Below are 21,724 nucleotides of genomic sequence, written 5' to 3' on the forward strand. Positions count from 1 at the left end.
AAACACCTTCAACGTTTAGACCCCCAATTTACAAATTACTAATTCAAGCTTAATATCAAATAATTAATATGCAGAAAATGAACTTAAGCTTAATACAGAATTGATAAACAATCTAAACTAAATAAAATCACATTCATAGTAGAAATTAAATGGAAAAGATTAAGGGAAGAGAGATGCAAACACAAGGACAACACTCGATGTGTTAACGAAAAGGAAACTGAAGCCCTTGTCGTAAAACCTCTCCGCTGCCCTCCAAGCAGTAAACAATCCACTAAAGAATGTAGTTAGGATACTGAAGAGTCTCTATATGAAGATTGTGGATTAATAAATCTCGTTTTTCTCTAGGGTTTCTCTCTCAAAATTTTCTCTGAAAGCTCTCTAAATATCGTGGGTATAAGGGTATATATATAGTAGGGTGAGAAGGACTGTGAAAAGCTAGTTTTTCCCAAACAGGGTGTTCTGGCGACTTGACCTCGCGACTGGGTTGAGTCGCGAGTTCAAGCCGCAAGCTAACAGCCTAACCAGTCTGAGACTTTTTTCCTATAGAACAATAGCTGGCGCGACTCTTCAGCTTCTGGCATGCTTGGCACGTGTGCAGCTTTCTGGCAACTTGCAAGCCTCGAGCCACACATGGGATCTAGTCGTGAGTCCTTACTTCTTTGCACAATCTTAAACATTTCTTCACACTCTCTCACACACTACCCTTACATGATTCCCACCTAAATATAGGGTTACTAATTGCTAAAATACAAGCAAATTTGGCACGGAATAAAGCTAACAAGATGGTGGATAAAATTCAACCTTACAGAAGCTACTGTGTTTATACACCATAGGGTTTTGTGACCAAGGAGCTAGGTGATCTTCATCGTGTGATGAACTGAAAAACTTTGCAGCCAGCATTCTTCTTAAATTGGTAATCAAATCGCGTACTGGATCCGTACATCTATTGGTTAGTCATATATTGGGAGCCGTGCATTGAAAATGAGAGATTGTCACTACAGAACAAGTTCAATTGGGTATTGGGGTAAGGGTTTAACTATAAGTTGGTATAAGGTACTGAGATTCCTTTACTTGTAACTGCTTGTTTTGATAAGAGTGGATTCTTGGGAATGGTGACCTTAAAATCACCCAATGGGGTTTTTGCTGTGCAGGTTTTCCCTATTCGTAAACAAATCATCGTGTCAATTTAATTTCTGCTATATTTAGTTTAATTGGTGATTTGTTTGTGCTACCATGCATTTTTCATGTTAATTTGATTAATCAATAAACTTGGCTAATTAATCAATTAATTCATCACAAGGGGTCAACACATTCTTGACCTATCAAGCGATATCAGAGCAGGCACACTCTGATTAGGGTTAATCTTTGCTGTGTGATCCATTGACCCCTGTTTGTCATGGATAGAAGACAGTCTCTTATTATACCTCCTTTATTTGATGGCACTAACTATGCATACTAGAAAGTACACATAAGAGCTTTCTTGCAGTCTTTAGATGAGGAAGTGTGCTAAGCTATGGAGATAGGCTGGACCAAGCTATGAAGCACCGGCCGACTGAGATAATGCTAAGATCAAGGTGGCAAACTTCAACAGTAGAGCATTGAAAGCTCTATTCAGTGCAGTCACGAATAAGAAGTTTATGAAAAATGCCAATGGGAATGGTTTCGACAAGGACAGTAGAAAATCTAGTTCTTCTTAGTTTAAAAGTTAAGATAAAGGGAAGAAACATGCTAGGGATGGAAGTCAGTACACTATTCCCTCAAGACCAAAGTGCTTTGGGTGTCAAGGCTTCAGTTACATGAAACAAGATTGCCCTACTTGTAACACCCCGATCCAATTTTTATAATTAAATTATGTGTTTAAGTGGTTAAGTATTATTAATATTTTAAGCCACTTACTTACAAAAATTAATATAAGAGTATTTAATAAGAATATTATTTTATAATTCCATTGAATGAGAATTGTAAAGATTATAAATAATTGAAATGGCTATTTGTATTATAAATATATACTTAGTATGTGCAAAACTATATTAAGTGGTTAAGTTATGACATATATATATATATATATATATATTTATATAGTTGTTGGTGTTTTAACTATGTATGATGCATGAGATATTATAGAACATGTATGCCATTTTAATGTGATGGGTATAACTTTATAAAGGTAAGGATATATATATGTGTGTGTGTAAAATAATATTAGTCTTGTAGATAAGTGTGAATGCAAAGAAAAAATAAAAAGGTGGAAAAGTGGGTGTGATTTTCTTCCTAGCATCCCACGTATTCCACCCCAATTTGTCCACATTTCTTACCTTCTTTTTGTGCCCCAAAAGTCTCCTTCTTATCCTATTTTGCTGGCTGCCTCAGACCAGAAAGTCCAGCTCCTTTACTTCTTTCTCTATTCCTCTTTCTTTGCTCTTCTTTCTCTCTTCTTCCTTTGCTTCTACACGGCAGCCCTCCCTTTCTCACCCACACAAAAAATCCCTCTCTAAAGAAGAAATTAAAGGGTTAACACTAAAATTTCAGTTTCAAATTGTTGGGGTAAGTAATCAAAACTTTATTTGTTTATTTCTACTTCCTTAACCTCTATTCTGATTTTATAGGCTGAATTATAGATATAAAAATACCCAAATGAAATTAAGTCCTATTGAAATTAAGTATGTTAATTATAGATATAAAAATACCCAAATGAAATTAAATCCTATTGCTATTTGTTGATGATTTTATAAGAATATGTACTGAAGCTGTCACTGTGACAGATTCTGTGTTCATGCATGTTAAATTATGTATTAAATTGTATATAGTGGATTTGGATGCTAAGGATAATTCCTATGAAACCTAAGACACTTGTGGTTGTTATTGAATTGGTCTCACAGCATTTGGATTAATATAAAAATAATGGTTTAATTTATAAATTGTATGAAATTCTTTCAGGACAGATTTGAGTACGTTGTCTTGTATGATTTTTAATAAATCATGGGTTTATCCTTTGACTCCGAAATTTTTATGGTTTATAATTAACATACAGGGGAGTAGTTATGTAAAAGTTCATGACAATTAGATGTGTTTGGACAGCCCGTTTGTATTTTACAAATGGAGCATATGCTGCTGGAATGAGCAGTGAACAACATATGCTACACCCGACTTTGTGGATTTAATTCTCAAGTTAGGGTGAATTTTTTTAGCTATAATTTAATATGCTCATCCTTTGGTATGTTAGAATCATACATAAATTTTATGAATTGGTTTCTCTATGATTTAGTACATCATGTGGTCTGATGAATGCATTTTTTTGTTTGTGGGAACCTCTTTGAGGTGGGATTAGGACTTCCTTGATTCTAAGAGATAGGTTTTGAGATGAATGTGAAGTTTATGATAAGGAATTATGGATAGTAATAAGCTTTGATATTTGGTTTAGGTGTTACCAGTATCCAAGTCTAAGCTCCTTTGACTTTAGGCTCTCGGTTCCTCTGCTTTCAGGTAAGGGATAAGTTATATGGGCATTTATTAAGTTATGAGGTTATTTTAAAGTATATTATGCATTAAAATGTTTTTGATTAGAGATATGGCATATATTCATTATTCTTACAAAGATATGTTCGTAAGCTTTCGAAACCTTATGTATATGATTCAGCATATTGAATTCTCATATATCTTACCTTTACTGAGCTGTGTAGCTCACCCCTTCCACTCTTTCAATTAGCAGGTTTTATTTTGGAGCAGAGGGAGCCTTAGTCGAGTTTTGGAAGGAACTGGTTTTAGTTTTATATGTATAGATCCTAAAGTAGCATTCCGACGTTTAGCTTTATAGTTATTGTGTATTTTAGGATCAAATGAAAGTTGTGTATACCTTAAAGTATCAAGCGATGTATTATGTAAAAGTGTGGAAATTAAATGATTGGTGGATTATGTTATTCTTTGGAGTACAATGTAGATGCTCTGAATGTCAAGTCAAAGGTTATATAATTTAAGTAAAGAAACAAGGATTGAAAAGAAAAAGAAAGCTTTTGGTAAAAGTTTTGTAAAAGTTAAGTGGTTCTTGTTAATATCAGGTTTAGGCTTAATATTAGCATGCCGGTCATGGTCACAAATCCGAGTATCGGGTTTGGGGGCGTGACAGTACTTATCTCAAGACCATCAGAAAAAGCAAGGCACTTATTGCTACCTTGAGCGACATCAAGCCTAAGGATGATTCTGATAATGAGGATGATGGAATCCTAAATGCCTTCACTACTATTGTAAATCCTCCTGAAGGAATTGTTGAAGATGTAGATGAAGAAGAGGAATTGGTGGAGTCTAAGTTTGAAAAGATGGATGAGTAAAATGACATTCACACAGCCTATGCTAAGTTATGCAAGGTCTTTGAAAAGCATGAGAAGTTGTATAGGTTGGCCATTAAGAAGCTTACTGATGTGAAGCTTGAGTGAGAAGAAATCTCTACAAAGTTTGATGAAGCTAATTAGACTATTGGAGCATTGAGATTTGAGAATAATTTCTTGGCTAAGAAGATCAAGAAGCTTGAGGTAGAACTATTCCTAGTCAAAGCTCAGTTGGAAACAACTTCAAGTACTAAGTTCGATGAGATGCTCAGTCTTCAGAAAGCTTCTTTCGATCAAACCGGTTTAGGGTATGATTTCTCTTCTCCTTGTATTTCTTCTTTAGTACAACTGTTTTTGTTCCTCCTAATAATGTTGAAACTGAGAACAATGGTGTTAAGAATGAATTAGCTAGTGAGAACGTAGACAAAGGTAAATCTATCTTAAAAGCACCCTTTAAGTTTGATAAGAAAGAGATTAAGAACTTTAGGGCTAAGAATGGAAATACTCAAAAGCCTAAACAAAAAAAGCAGCATTTCTATCATCACTATGGCACAGCTGGACATACTTGACCTAATCGCTCCAAGTGGTTAGCCACTCAAAAGAGCAACAGCATAATCGCATCAGGAGACTAGAATCAATTTCCATACTCTTTTGCTCCTCTTGGAGATCTTCTCAAAACCCACATGTTTCTTTCAAACTTGAACGGTTTCAATTCTTCCCCCTCACCACCGGATCAAGGGTTTGCTAAACAGAAAGGTTCTTCCAAGGTGTGGAAGGAAAAAGGACTCCAAGTGATTTTGTCACTTATTCTCTCTCTCTCCCCTATGTGTTTTTGTTTTTACATTACTTGCATGTTTTGCTTTTATGTTTTGAGTCAGTCTAGTTTTATACATTGCTTTGTTTAACATGTTTTTGTTTGTTTACTTTTCAATTTTGTTTTTTTTTTTTTTTTTTTCACGTAAAAAAATTGAAAAATCAGAAAAATATAAAAATAGTGTGTGTTTGTGTACATTGATACTTGTGTACCTTGGATGGCCATTGAAACAAAATTTTCTAAACTTTGTATCTTTTGTAACTTAGATGAGCATTTCTATGCACAACTAAGCAGGTGAGCTCTGTGTCTTGCGTTTGTGATGAGTAAGATTAAGTAATCCCTTGTACTTAACACTCATATCACTCTTTTAGACGGGAAGGACTAGAAATCCTAAGAGAAAGGCATAAATAACCATCTCACTACTGTTGCCTGCTAATCATGAAATGACATTTGTATGCTTTGGCATAGTAAAAGTGGAATGTCAAATGCTTAACATAATTGGGTATTTCTTTTCTCTCTCATATATGCCCACGTATGGTTTGCTTAAAAGAAAAATATGCAAAGAAAAATAAAAGTAAAAAGATCAAAATGCTTTATATATGATTGCAAGTGTGTATTCTAGAAGATGTGAGAGCTATAGGATATATCTCGAGGGTGATAGTCCCCATTAAATAGTTATAATTGTGTGTGAGTTAAAGTAATTTTCTCATATCTCAAATCGTCATAACATGTACACACTTATGTAATCTTGCAATGTTTTTCACACACAACACGCAATATTCTTTTCTACTTTTGATATATATGTAGGTACAATGCTATTTAGCCATCACAAGGAATACATGTGTTAAAGTATGCTCACTAAACTGTCTTAACTTGTTTTTTATATTAAATTGGTTAGACTTGTTTAGTGTGTGTGTGTGTGTTTTTAAACAAATTACTGTATTAATTTGATTTCTGCTGTATTTAGTTTAATGAGTGATTTGTTTGTACTACCACGCATTTTGCATATTAACTTGATTAATTAATAAACTTAGCTAATTAATTAATTAATTCCTCACAACGGGTCAATACATTCTTTACCTATCATAAATATTGATGTTCAAATACCGTATAAAACACTATGAACTTTTAGACCCCCAAAAAACAAATTACCAATTTAAGCTTATTATCAAACAATGTATGTGCAGAATATGAACATAAGCTTAAAACAGAATTGATAAACAATCTAAATCAAATAAAATCACATCCACAGCAGAAATTAAATGGCAAAGATTAAAGGAATAAAGATGCAAACACAAGGACAACATAGCGATGTGTTATCGAAGAGGAAACTGAAGTCCTCGGTGTAAAACCTCTCCGCTACCCTTCAAGCAGTCAATAATCTACTAGAGAATCAAGTTGAGATACATGAACAGTAGAAGACCCTCCAAGCCTAATCTACCCAATGTACCTAAGCCCTCCAAAGTCCTACTCCAATGAGGTTATGCCAAACCTTTGTCTTCTCCAACTTACTGGATTCCGCTATAGCCGAAATCATTAACCAATATCAATTGGTCCCTTCTTAACTGCTTCCCAAGCACCAAAAAGCCTTCTCACAGATATGGGTATAGTGAGAAAATGATTTGGCTAATGAACCTCTCAAGGATGTAACAATGGAGAGGGTGAGAGTTGAGGAATTTGGAGAGTCAATATGTGAAGATTATGGATGAGTCAATATTGTTTTTCTCTAGGGTTTCTCGTTCAAAATTCTCCATGGAAGCTCTATATTTCATGGGTATAAGGGGTATTTATACTAGAGTGACAAAGGAATGCGAAGAGTCAGTTTTTTCATAACAGAGTGGACTGGTGACTTGGCCTCGCGACTTAACTGAGTCGTAAGTCCAAGCCACAAGCAAACTAAATGGCCAGTTTGGAATTTTTTTCCAATAATGCTACAGTTGGCATGACGGTTCAGCTTCTCTCCATGCTTCACTCGTATGTATCTTCTGGCGGCTTACAAGCCGCAAACCCCTCGTGAGATCCAACCGGGAGTCTCTGCTTCACTACGTAGTCTTGAGCATTTCTTCACACTGTCTCACACATTACCCTTACATGATTCTCACCTAAAAACAAGGTTACTAATTGCTAAATTATAAGAAAATTTGGCACGAAATAAAGCCAACAAGATGGTTGATTAAATTCAACCTTACAATCTCCCCCTTTGGCTATTCCGTGACAAAACCGTAAAACAAACTCTAGACTTAACATGTGAGTTGGGAACAGTTGAACAAAACTCACTCACACCTAACTCTAGAATCTGTGAAGCTCTTGAATCATAAGAACAAGTATTTCCTGAAACACAACAATACAATTTGATCATTGTATGCATAAAACTTGTAATGCATATGAAGGACAATGTGATCAAGCAAAATGGAATAAAGCAATAAATTTTGGCTTGAACATACAAGCAATCACTATAGAATAGTGACCACAATGCCCATTCACATATGGAATGAACATCCGGACATGCAAGCTAATAAGCTTAAATGCAAAGTTTCATTTGCATGTCCAACATTCAACCAATGCACAAAACATATATCTGTCTAGGAACAAGATCCTACTAAGGCATAAGAGTGATGTACTTAAAGAAAATGCAAAACATTAAACAAGTACTACGCTACAAAGTAAAGGTACAAAACCCAAAGTATATAATTAAATAGCTAAGTATTCAAGAACTATGTGCAAAGCAAAAACGTAGTTAATATAACACAAAACTCTTTCTCACTTTCTCCCCAAATCATATCACTTCCTCTATCATGAATCATAAGAGTTGTGATGAACTTGAGATATATATACCTGTAACCTGTAAATTGAAACACTTGCACAAAACACATTAGACCCTTAAGGTAAAGCAAGTAATAAAATGATAAGTATAATGTAACAAGTAAATTGCGATCAAGTAAACATGATATGAAACATGTGAGCAGCTTGATCATATACCAAAACAATCATTTAGAAATGACTACAATGATCACATAGCAAAGCAAAGCAAATGATCATCTGAACATGCATTCAATGAAGCACAATAGCATAAAGATGTATGCATGTTCATCACATAAACACGATGCAATATGAATAACAAAGTATAGATACTAAACATAACTCAAAACACCATAAAGCAAACAAGAAAACAACTATAAAGACAAATAAACAAAACAAAATTTTCTTATTAACTCAATGTCTTCTCCTCCTTAGTATATGCATCTCTCCTATGGAATATCTCTCCCCTTACAAATGTGCATGAGAAATTGAATTTCTCCCCCTAAGGATGAGCACAAGAGTCATATAGAAATGACAAAACACTTCGGTATACTCTCTAGAGTATACACTCTCCCTTTTTGTCAAGAATAGACAAAAGGTCAAGGAGAAAAGAGGGCAAGAGATGAAGGTACGAACAATGATAATGATGCATGAGGGGTGCAAAATGAATGAGAAAATGAAGCTCAAACCTAAGACAAAAACAAAATGATACAAAACATAAGGTAAAGATGACATGCTAGGATGAGTAAGGTATAGACCAATGTATGACAAGGGTAGTAAAGGTATTTGCAAGAGATTGCTATGTGCAATGCATGACCAAAGCATGGAAAGTGCACATGTGAGGTAAGGTGTGTGAAATACAGAACCAATGAACCATACATGTTTCTAATGAGAAAACATGAGAAACTCCAAAGTTTGATACTCATCAGAGTCCAAACAGGTGAGAAAATGCCTAAGAGGCATTTTATCAAATACTTAATGTGCACACAATGACCAACAATGTAAAACAATACATGAATAACATGAAATCCACCCTTAATACATATTCTATTTGCCACAAAGTGCCAACATCCAAAGCAAATCATTAAAAGAAACCAATCCCATACAAAAATTTGATAAAAATTATGTTTCCCTAACCCGTATGATGAAAATCCCAACAAAGAGCACAAAACTCTCCAAAACATAATCTAAGGATCCAAAACAATGAAGAAAGTTTAAAATTACCTTAGAGCTGTTAATGGAATGAAAAACCATTTAAATTGATTGGGTTTTGATGTAAAAATACCGAAAGAGGAGTTTCAAAGAGGATGGGAGGGGTTTAAAACAATTTTCCCACAAAAAGCTCTTTAAAAAGCTGTTTCGCGACTGGTCAAGTCGAGAGGGAGTCGCGAGATGAGTCGTTAAAGCTTTTGAATGAACTCGCGACTGGGGTTTCGTGACTAGTAAATCACGAGATGAGTCGCAAAAAATTTCGTAACTGGCGAGTCAGTCACGAGTCAATTGCAAAAAACTCTAACACCTGTTTTTTTTTTTTTTTTTTTTTTTTTATCACGAGTCAATTGCAAAAAACTCTAACACCTGTTTTTTTTTTTTTTTTTTTTTCAATACAGAACATGTTTAAACAATGAAAAACAATGAAGCACAAAACATGAACACAAAAAGTGATAAAAATCACTTCCAAAAACATGTAAAATGATCAAAAATCTTTTTGGATTGATCTATATATAGTTGAGCAGACACATATCACATTTAAACAAGTACAATCGAACAAATGAATAAAGCATTCATTGAACATAAGGCATGTGTGTTGTGTGTGTATCAAGTATGGAATAGTCTTTAGTTTAGAATAAAGATTCAATGATCAATTCAATCAAATCATACACAACTAGTACTAAGTTAAGTGATCTATCTCAATTATAGAAATGAACATATATGACCTCCCACAAAAAAAATGATAACATAAGTTTAAAGCTTTTCATTTGACTTCTTTACAATCCATAACATTTGATCATTTTGAATCAATACAACTCATTTTGAAATCAATGCTTGAAATTTTTGATATTTCAATTTGATGAACAAGCCTTTGGCTTTTTGGGCATCATACATTTTCATAAAAGTCGCTTCCCCTTTTTCCTAGTCAAATACTAGTATTTACGACGGTTTTTGTAGCTCATTATCTCTTTTCATTTTGAAATTTACATTGGTTGAGCTCTTTAAGTAAAAAAAAGAAAAGCGTGGGAAGAGATATATGCACAAATCTATGCATGTATCAAAACCAACATGACTAATAACCAATCATTCATGACAAAGTTGAAGATCGATTTATAACAATCACACATAAATGTCAAGATTTTTCCCACAAAGATAGATGTGCATACATAACAAGTTAAGCTCGTAAATGCACTACGTCATTAGTATGAAGGTAATAGGTCAAACTCACATGTGATATGTGCTCAAATATATACGATTAAACTTTTTGAATTTTTCACTTTTTATGTGATTTTGGATTTTTACTCAAGCAAAACTAAAACATAAAAATAAGATCAAAACAAAAAAAAAAAATGCATATAAAGAAATGCAAAATACACAAATGCATGACAATGAAGCATCTAATGCATGACAATGAAACATCTAATGCATGAAGGGTTCTACAAAGATCAAAAGAATTAGATCAAGGACTAAAAGAGCAAAAGCTCAACCATAGGAACCATTCCTCATCCAAACACAATGATTGTTTGGAATGAGTGTCTCATGAGAGGTGAGATGAGGATTGGAAGAATGAGAATCAGAGATGTACATAGACAAGGAGTTAAGAGCATTAAATACTTTCTTTAACAACATGTTATTTTCACTCAAATTCGGTTTACCCTTTTTAGCATAGCTTCCAAGAAGCTCAAGTTTATCTTTTCTTTTGATTCTTTTAAGAGCATGAAACTTAGAGCATTATGGTCTTAAATGATTAAAGGCACCACAATGGTGACATACATTGTATTTAGGTCCACTAGACTTTTTGGGAAGGGATTTAGCCATATGATTTTGTTCTCTTTTCAACTTACGACATTGAAGTCTTATATGACCAATCACACTACAATGGTGACAAGTTGGAACAAACTTAGATCCATCCAAAACCTTAGGTTAAGACCTAAACCAAGGCTTTGACTTAACAGCCTTTCTCTCCACCTTTTGATTCTTTTTATGTGAAGGAATGTACACCGATTTGTCCTTTAAGGTAGAACACATAATAGGCACAAGATAGGGTAAAATAACATGATTGCAACAAATATTTTCATCATTTTTAGCAATAGGTTCAGCAATCAAACACTTGGCATGCATCTTAAGAGATTCATTTTCACATTTTAGTTCATCAACAAGTTTGTTAGACAAAACAAGTTTAGCATCCAAGTTCATATTCAAATATTCAAATTCTTTCAGTTTTTTAAGAGAATTTTCAGCAAGTTTCTTATATTTCACAACCAATTTGTTGGATTCATTAAGCTTAACAATTAAATCATCCTTTTCATCGAATAACTTGCTCAAATTCTTTTGAAACTTCTTAGCCTTTTTATTCAAGAATTTTTCATTTGGAATATCAACAACACCCAATGATTCAAGCAACATGTCATCACAATCATGAGGATAAACACTCATAGAGGCATTTTCACAAACATGTGGCATGCTAAAATCATCAACATCCAAAACATGCATAGAGGCATACAAAGCACTATCCATAGCAAATAAACAGAAGGGGTCAATTGATACTAATTGAATGTTCAAATAGCGTATAAAACACTATGAACGTTTAGACCCCTAAAAAACAACTTACCAATTCAAGCTTATTATCAAACAATATATGTGCGGAATATGAACATAAGCTTAGAACAGAATTGATAAACAATCTAAATCAAATAAAATCACATCCACAACAGAAATTAAATGGCAAAGTTTAAGGGGAAGAGAAATGCAAACACAAGGACAACACAGTGATGTGTTATCGAAGATGAAACCAAAACCTTTGGTGTAAAACCTCTCCACCACCCTCCAAGCAGTTAATAATTCACTAGAAAATCAAGTTGGGATACATGAACAACAGAAGACCCTCCAAGCCTAATCTACCCAATGTACCTAAGCCCTCAAAACTTCTACTCCAACGAGGTTACGCCGAACCTTTGTCTTCTCTAGCTTACCGAATTCCGCTATAGCCCATAGCATCAACCAATATTAATTGGTCCCTTCCTAACTACCTCTCAAGCACCATAAATCCTTCTCACAGATATGGGTATGGTGAGAAAAAGATTTGGCTAATGAACCTCTTAAGGATGTAACAATGGAGAGGGTGAGAGTTGAAGAATTTGGAGAGTCACTATGTGAAGATTGTGGATGAATCAATCTTGTTTTTCTTTAAGGTTTCTCTCTCAAAATTATCTCTGGAAGCTCTATGTTCCACAAGGCTTCTTGGAATCATGTCTTGTCTAGCTCTCTGGATCTCGCAACAAGCTCCCTGTTGCATCTGCCATCCTTAGCTTCTTCTAATGCTTTCCAGCAACTCCAAAAACACTCACTACACTCTGAAAATGTGTGGATTGTGTTTGGATACAAATCTCCTCTCAAGGTATGATAATGGGAGAGGGAAGAAAAGAGGCTACAATGAATTCTCATTAAGGATGAGTAGGTCTCTCTCTAAACGATGGGCGTGTGTGCTGTAGAAAATCTATCTAGGGTTTTTCTCTCTAAATGACCTCTTTTACATTTGTGGGTAATGAGGGTATATATAGCATGGGTGAAGCGTAAGCAAGTCACACTTAAAAAACCTCCAAGCAGAAAGTTTTGCGATTATCTCGTGGGAAGACTTTACCTGTGAGATACTTGCCAAAACGACAGCCTGGCACGACTCTTCAACTTCCAGACATGTGCTACTCATGTGGCTTTTTCACGGGTTAGCTTCTCGCGAAATCCATTGATTCTTCATCGACTTGATACTAAACCCAATACAATAAAATCCCACAAAATACAAGGAATAAAATTAAAGCAGTTACAACACTTTTTGTCATGGAATAAAGTCAACATAAAACATAGTTGTAAATCACAACTTTACAGAAACATTCTAATTATATTATCAAAATATTTTCTTTATTTCACATATGTTTTGTTATTAGCGCATGTATTACTTGGACATTCTGTTTAACACGGTACTTTCTTACCCAAATTCTAAGAAATTTAAGATTTTATTCAAATTATAATTCTATAACCAAAACATTTAAGGATTCCAAAAAGGATTATTTATTAATTTTTTTATTTATCTATAATAATTTATGTGACTTTTTTTTGGACAAACAATAATTTATTTGATTTGATATGACCATTATTCATTGTGCGACGTTCTTCTGTATGACTCATAATAAATACTTGAAAATTTATCACTAAAATTTCAAAATATTTAATTATATACTTATATGGTAAGTTAGGACTTTTGTTTATTGACTTTTCGAAAGGAACTATGTTTTGAAACATCCCGAAATGATATAGATCTAAAGGACCAACAATTTAGGACAAGGAAGTACTTTTTTTTGTTTGATTTCAATGATATTCCACCAATTGAAGCTCATTATAAATTATTGGTTGGAGATGTTGGAACTCATGTATGAACCAATGGAGCATGATAATGGTGCTAGTGTGTTGTCTAACAATGCTGTTGTTGAAATCTCTCCTGACATCATTAAGGCTTTTGTTACAAACCAATAAATAGAATTCAACCTTGAAAAATGGCTTGCAGGAGGAGGGTGCCCAAAAGCTTATAAACACACTGATAACTTATACTCAATCCATGTGAGACACTAGGATCATGTCAACTTCATATGCACAAAAACAAAAAATCGAGTTGGAGCAGCTTGATTCTGAGATTGCTGAAGAAGAAACTAAATTGGCTGCCTTGAAAGTGCGGAGGCAGCAAATCATAGGATCTGGTTTAACAACGAAGTCTTTTGAAGCCTCCCTTGGCAATGGCTTAATCAACTGATGCTTCCTAGGAACTTGTTTTGCTATATGTAATGTTTTAGTAAATTTCAGAGGTATGGTCTGCTACAGTCTTTATGGCACTCTTTTGTTTTAACCATGTTGAGAGTTCAAATAGCATATAAAACACTTTGAACGTTTAGACTCCTAATTCATAAATTACCAATTCAAGCTTAATATCAAACAATGCATGTGCGGAAAATTAACATAAGCTTATAACAGAATTGAGAGACAATCTAAACCAAATAAAATCACATCCACAGCGAAAATTAAATGGCAAAGATTAAGGGAAGAAAGATGCAAACATAAGGACAACACAACGATATGTTACCAAAGAGGAAACCAAAACTTTTGGCATAAAACCTCTCCACCGTCTTCCAAACGATCAATAATCCCCTAGAAAATGAAGTTGGGATACATAAATAGCAGAAAACCCTCTAAGCCTAATCTATCCAGTGTACCTAAGCCCTACAAGCTTCTTGCTCCAACGAGATTACCCTGAACCTTTGTCTTTTCTAGCTTACCGGATTCCGCTATAGCCCATAACATCAACCAATATTAATTGGTCCCTTCCTAACTGCTTCCTAAGCACCAAATAGTCCTCACATACATGGGTATGGTGAGAAAAGGTTTTGACTAATGTACTTCTCAAGGATTTAACAATGGAGAGGGTGAGAGTTGAGGAATTTGAAGAGTCACTATGTAAAGATTGTGGATGGGTTAATCTTATTTTTCTCTAGGGTTTCTCTCTCAAAATTCTCTCTAGAAGCTCTCTACATTTCGTGGGTATAAGGGGTATTTATACTTGTGTGAGAATGGAAAGCGAAGAGTCAATTTTTCAAAACAGAGCTAGCTGGTGACTTGACTAAGTTGCGAGTTCAAGCTACGAGCTAACTGAATGGCTAGTTTAGACTTTTTGTCCTATACTGCTATAGCTGGCATGACGGTTCAGCTTCTTTGCATGCTTCACTCGTGTGCATCCTCTGGCGACTTGTCAGTCGCGAGCCACCCACGAGATCCAGTCGCGAGTCCCTGCTTCAGTGCATAGTCTTGAGCATTTCTTCACACTCTCTCACACATTACCTTTACATGATTCTCATCTAAATACAAAGTTTCTAAGTGCTGAATTACAAGCAAATTGGCAAAGAATAAAGCCAATAAAATGGTTGATTAAATTCAACCTTACACATGTGTTATTGGAACTATATATGAAAGCTTTTAAAAATGGGGTTTCAATGCAACCCTTGCCCTTTAGCAAAAATTAGCAACCCCACTTACACTTTATTTATTTAATATATATATATATATATATATATATTGCATTCAGTAAACCTCATACGATTTATCATTTTGTTTTGTTTTTAATTCTTTATTGGGTAAATTATAAGTTTAGTCCTTAATCTTTACACCAAATGTCAATTTAGTCCCTAATATTTTAAATGTGTCAGTTTAGTCCCTAACATTTTGGTATTGTGTCAAAATAGTTTCTACCATTAAGTGATTGATGGAAAATGCTTACATGTCTAACGGTTAAAATAAAAAATTATTTTTATGCCAAATTAGATGACATGTGTATTGAAATTTGGAATTTTTTTTAAAGAATAGTTTATCTCACAACCAGTTTATGTTAATAAATCACTTACTCAAATCTTTAGTTGAGCCTTGTGAAAAAGACCACAACTTTTTATGGACATCTATTTGGTTGCTGAGAAACTTGAGAAAAACAATGGAAAATACAGTCTTGAATATTTGTTTTGCGATTTTTCCATGTTTTCAAAAATTGAAGGTTTTATTCTACTTTGCTTGAGATAACTAAGCTATAGATCTAGAATATGATTGCATTAGGTTCATATATATATATTTATATATATATATATATATATATTTTAATAAGCGTTAGGTTCATATTGAAGTAATATTGTTCAATCAGTTTAATGATAGGAATAAATGTATGGAATAAATCTATTAATTGTAATCATTTTTCATTGTTGATTAACCAAACCCCAACTCCCAAGAGTTCTACGCACAAAAGGAGAAAATCATGCCAAAGAAAGTGAAGCACAAAACCTTGCTGATTACTTCTTTTCTTACAAGTTTGACTACCAAAACCAACAAGTTATTCCAATGCTTGAAGACTTTCTTGGCGACTCATAGTCTAATTGGAAAGCAATTGAGAGGTCCACATTCTTGACCTTGATGCCATAGAATTCAAATGATCATAGGGGGGTACACCGATTTTGAGGTCCTAATTTTAACAAAAAAAAATTTTTTAAATAAAAATTTATTCCAAGTGACAGCACACATGTCATCTCGTGTGGCATAAAAATAATTTTTTATTTTGGCCATTAGCCACCTCAGCATTTTCCATCCATCACTTAACAGCAAGAACCATTTTGACGCAACACCAAAAGATTGGGGACTAAACTGATGCATTAAAATGTTAGGGACCAAATTGACATCAATGTAAAGGTTAAGGACCAAACTTGTAATTTACCCTTCTTTTATTTTACCATATGTTCCTCTTTTTTTTTTTTTTGGCATTTATTGCATTCTCAAGATTAAGACATTCTAATAAGGGAAACATTTTGCTGCATACTTGTATGCAGCAATATGTGATAGCAAAGAGAAAGGGATATATGTTGAAGGTCCATCTAATCATGCGCATGGCACATGAGCTTTTAACACATGTCCCTTTTTTTTCCTGCCACATACCCTTGTATACAGCAAAACCTTTCCCTTCCAATAATACCAAAACAAAGAGTTAGTAAGAGAGTGCCACCAGGATAAAGAGAAAAAGGATTCCAAAATTCTCGAGCAACACAGGAAATGGGCCGTAGTACGAGGCAGAGCCAAGACAAAGAGAGGATGGAACCATCAATACGTCAAGGAGAGAGTTTCACTCTTGCCAGGTGGGGAAGCTTGACTTTGACTTAGGGAATCAGATTGATTTTTTAATGGGGCGAGGCTAATTTACTTTATTTTAAGTTAATCCGATAGAAAGGGAGGATCTGACAAAAGTACGAAATTCTGATTGTTCAGAGAATCAGATCGGTTCAATTAAGGACAGGTCGTATTGATGACCAAGAAAACTCTGGGGAAGAAGCAAGCTTTATTGACTGGTACAAAATTTTGTTGGACTAATTAGGCTTGTGCTTACTTGCCAAGGGTCTTATAACTAAATTAGTACCCCCATGCACAAAGCGTTTGAGCAGTGTTGGAGGAAAATGGTTCTAGCAGCAGAATTAGCAACATATTATATTTATATCCAAGAAAAAAAAAAAAAAAAAGAACAAAAGCTTTATGCTTAATCTTTATAATTCATAAGCATATATGGAAAATTTAGTTTTCAGTCATGAAGTTTATCAAAACAAAGTATTGTGACGAGATGGAAATAGTTTTTGAGTAATTGTTTAATGTTGTGTTATAGAGAATATAGATTATTATAAAATTTACTATCAATCGTAATTGACTTATGTATCATAAAAGAGCCTAAAGTTCAACAAATGAAAGTTAATTGTTTTGAGTCATCCAAAGATTTTGCTTTTTACTTTAGAATTTTGCTATTTTTCTCTTAACCCCAAAAAACATTTCTAGTAGCACCACTTACTGTATGGAGGAGTATTCTCTAATAGAAAAGTTGCAATTGGTCTCAACAAGGAGCAATGCTATAGACACGAGTTTTATAATAAAAATTACTGATTTTGACTTGGTAGGTTATTATTAACTTTCATATTGGGCCAACATTGACACTATTTTAATATCTATTGTTAACTATTTTAATAGCTTTTGTTTGATAAAATTAAGCTCCTTGCACTTCACTCCAAATGTTGTTCCCCATAGATGACCATTGAGCCTCAACAACAGTATTTTTATAAGTCACAACAATTATTTAGTGCGGAGTGCTCTACATTCAAGAAGATCCTTTGAATTATTAATGCTACAAATAAAATAAATTATACAACACTTAAGTTGGTAGACTTTTACTAGTTTTCATTGACATCGCTTTTTAACCTTTCAACAATAACTTGCTACCTTAACAATTGTGAAATTGTTTTTGTCTCTAATATTATTGATTAACATCAAAGTGCAAATTAAATATCCTTAGTTTTGTTAACAGGAAATTCCTTGAAAAAGCAAAGAGAGGTTTGGTAATATGTAATAATGCAATATGTAACTTATGATCCAATAAAAATAAGACAAATCAATTAATAAAATGCTAAATGCATGTCAAGAGTTTTATAGTTTAACTGACTGGTATCTCCTCCCATTTTTATCTGAGACATCTAAAATTTAAATTCTCTTACCCTAATTATTAAACTATTTAAAAATATTACAAGTAAAATAAACCTTTTGGATTCATAAATTAGCACCCAACTCAACAGATACAACATACTAAACTAAAAGTATATAATATAATCTTAGCAACTAAACAATCCTCTTAGTGTATCTATCTTGTACTTAGACTTCACAACCAGATTTAATAGTGTGTGTTTATATATATAATTGGGGTGGAGGAATTTAAATCTTAAATGTATAATTTAAAATCTAAATGAATTTTCACTTATCTTCACCTATTAACACACACACACACACACACACACACACACACACACACTTTTAGACTGAATTAATTAATTTGGCACAAAAATTCAAAACCTAGATTAGATGGAACACATGACGCAAAATTATACTCTAATTGAATTTCAATTTAAAATCTAATTGGATTTTCTCTCACCTTTACCTATTAATGTATATATATATATATATATTAATATTAAATTCTTAGTATTTTGCACTCATTAACTCACTTGGCACAAAGATTAAAAAACTTAAGTGGACACATGGCACAAACTTAAGTGGATAATTATGTTTTGGTCCTCACATAAATTTAGACACATGACACAAAATTGGATTCTAATTTCAAATTCTAATTGAACTTTCTCTAGGTTTTTCTTATTAATATACATATATATATATATATATATATATATACGAGTTCACATTTTTTTAAGCCATGAATTTCTAAAATATGTAATGGTTTCTCATATATATATATATGATTTAGAATCTAATTAGATCTAGACTCTTTGGTTTTTACACCCAATAATTCACTTGCCACAAAAATTAAAAAAATTAGATTAAATACATGGTGCAAAATTGAACTCCAGTTACAATTCAATGCAGAGTCTAACTGAATTTAGACTCTTTGATTTTTGCACCTAATATTTTACTTGACACACAAATTTAAAAATTATATAAGACAGGTGGGGCAAAATTAGACTCCACTTCAGAATTTGAATGGATTTTCTCTCAGTTTCAACTATTAATATATACTAGTATATAACCCGTGGTTACGCACAAGAATGATGAATTGTAGTCATGCTATTGAAGTTAATTTGGGTTATTAAATATATAGGACATTAGTTCGACTAAGACATTTGGAGATACTAAAATGATATTTTTGTGAAATTTTAATGATATTAGTTACACCAAGTTTTTCGTTACAATGCTATCATGTATATAATTTTGAAAATTACTATTGGACATTACATATATAATATCAAGGCAACATCATTGTCCATGAAATTCTACTAAATGCAACACAAAATTAAAAGAATAAATTGGTTCAATAGTATCTCCTAAATTAAATGGGGATAGGTACATGGAATCATTTAGCTCAAATACAATTTGTTACATTCAAGATCTTCACATACAAAATATCTAAGTAAAAACAGTATAAAAAATATACTCATTAGTTTAGAAAAAATAATAATTGCAAAAATAAAAACAAGTTAATTTGTGTGAAAAACTGACAAAAGAAAAATCTAATTTTGATTCTAATCAAATTTTCTCTAAGCTTTGGTTTGTTCTAAGCAAAATTAAATTCTAATTGAAGTTTAATTTTTACACTAAATTAACTCACTTGACACAAAAATTTAAGATTAGTTAAGACACATGATGCAAAATTAGACTCTAACTGAATTTAAATTTGAAATCTAATTGGATTTCCTCTCAGCTTTAACTATTAATATATATCATGGTTGTCAAAATCGCAATCTAGGTAACATGATTGCACGATTTTACAATTCCACTTCACCAAAACATTTAGGATCACATTAGAATTATAAAGGTAGGATTGTACATAGGATTATGTGGGATCGTATATGACCGTAGGATCGTATGAGATCCTACCGATCCTACCATAAAAATAATTTTTTTTTATGGGATAAATTTTTTTTGTTTTGATGAAGCATTAAGGGTTTTTATTTTTTCATGTTGTGATGATATGACCTTTAAAAAAAAAAAAAATTATGTTAACCTAGGCAAATGTTTTCTTGTTTTTAGTTCGCTTGTAATCAAAATGAAGGAATGCTTCATCATTTATAAATGAAGAATTTGATGTTGGCTTTGCTGCTTTTTAAGTTATAATGTTATTAAATTTGTTTGATCAATATACTAATTTTTGTTCTAATATTAATAAAATATTTTTTATATATAATTTGATCAGTTATGCTTATATTTGTAAATTGGTTGATTGATTTTTTTTTTTTTTAATATGCTCTTTAATTGTTGCAAAGTGATATAACTTGAATAGTTGAGTGTGAAATTGTATCTTGATGTCTTTTGCAGCTCTAGCATACAAATATATAATGTTTACATAGATGATGAAATGGATGATGATGATTAGGAATTTAGAATGGTGGTTATAAGAACCTTAGAATTGGAATAATTAAATGTTCACTTCACCTTAACATTCATCTTTCTTTTGGATTTCACATTGTAGTTAGCTAGTTTCCATTTGCTTACTTATTTTAGAATTCAAACTTGGAACTTAGAACTTGGAAAATATTTTCCATATGTTTTTATAAATATTTTGGTATTTGGTTGCTAATTAAACATGTGTTGAACTTTTTAGATACATCGGGTCAAACTTAAATATATATGTTTCGTTAGTATAGGCTTAGTGATGTATGACATGCAAATTACATCATATGATACAACTCTAAGTTTTTTAAGGGATGAGTTTATAATTTACGTGATTATTCAACATACAAAAAAATTATCAATGTGTTTGTTGCTTTAAATCTGAAAATATATAGGATCTTACAATTTACGATCTGATTCTACAATTTATAATTCCATCTATCTTCAACGATTGTATGTAAGATTCCGATTTTGATAACCTTAATATATATATATATATATATATATATATATAGAGAGAGAGAGAGAGAGAGAGAGAGAGAGAGAGAGAGAGAGAGAGAGAGAGAGATTTTTTTATGGGCTTTTATTTACTCTCCATTTCATTTTGTTTTTCTTCTTACGGTTATTTCTACCATTGCAAGGGCCGTTTCACCCTTTTGCTTTTGTTGAAAGAGTAAAGTTTATTTCAATCTTATGCTGTCATCCATCCACTCAATACTCCTAGTCTATTAAGTGCCTTTTTTTTTTTTTTTTTTGGATCTGTTTGAGATCCACTTATTTTGTTAAAATTGAAATTATTTTACTGAAAGTATTGTAGATAAAGGTAAAAGTTAGCTGAAATAGTACAGTAAGACTCATAAATAGTACCAAAAGTGTAGTAGAACCCATGAATAGTAGGAAAAATAAGCTAAATAGTAAAATAAATTGGCTTGTTAATTTTTGTTAAACACACACTTAATCTTGAATTTTTCAATCTTCTACACGTTGTGTACAGAGAAGAAAAAAAAAGTAGTTCTTTATTTATTTAGTTAGTCTTATCTTTTCCCGTTTATAGGATTTCTCCTTTTTACACGGT

This window comes from Quercus lobata, chromosome 4 (genome assembly GCF_001633185.2).
Source record: "Quercus lobata isolate SW786 chromosome 4, ValleyOak3.0 Primary Assembly, whole genome shotgun sequence".
NCBI classification, from domain to species: domain Eukaryota; kingdom Viridiplantae; phylum Streptophyta; class Magnoliopsida; order Fagales; family Fagaceae; genus Quercus; species Quercus lobata.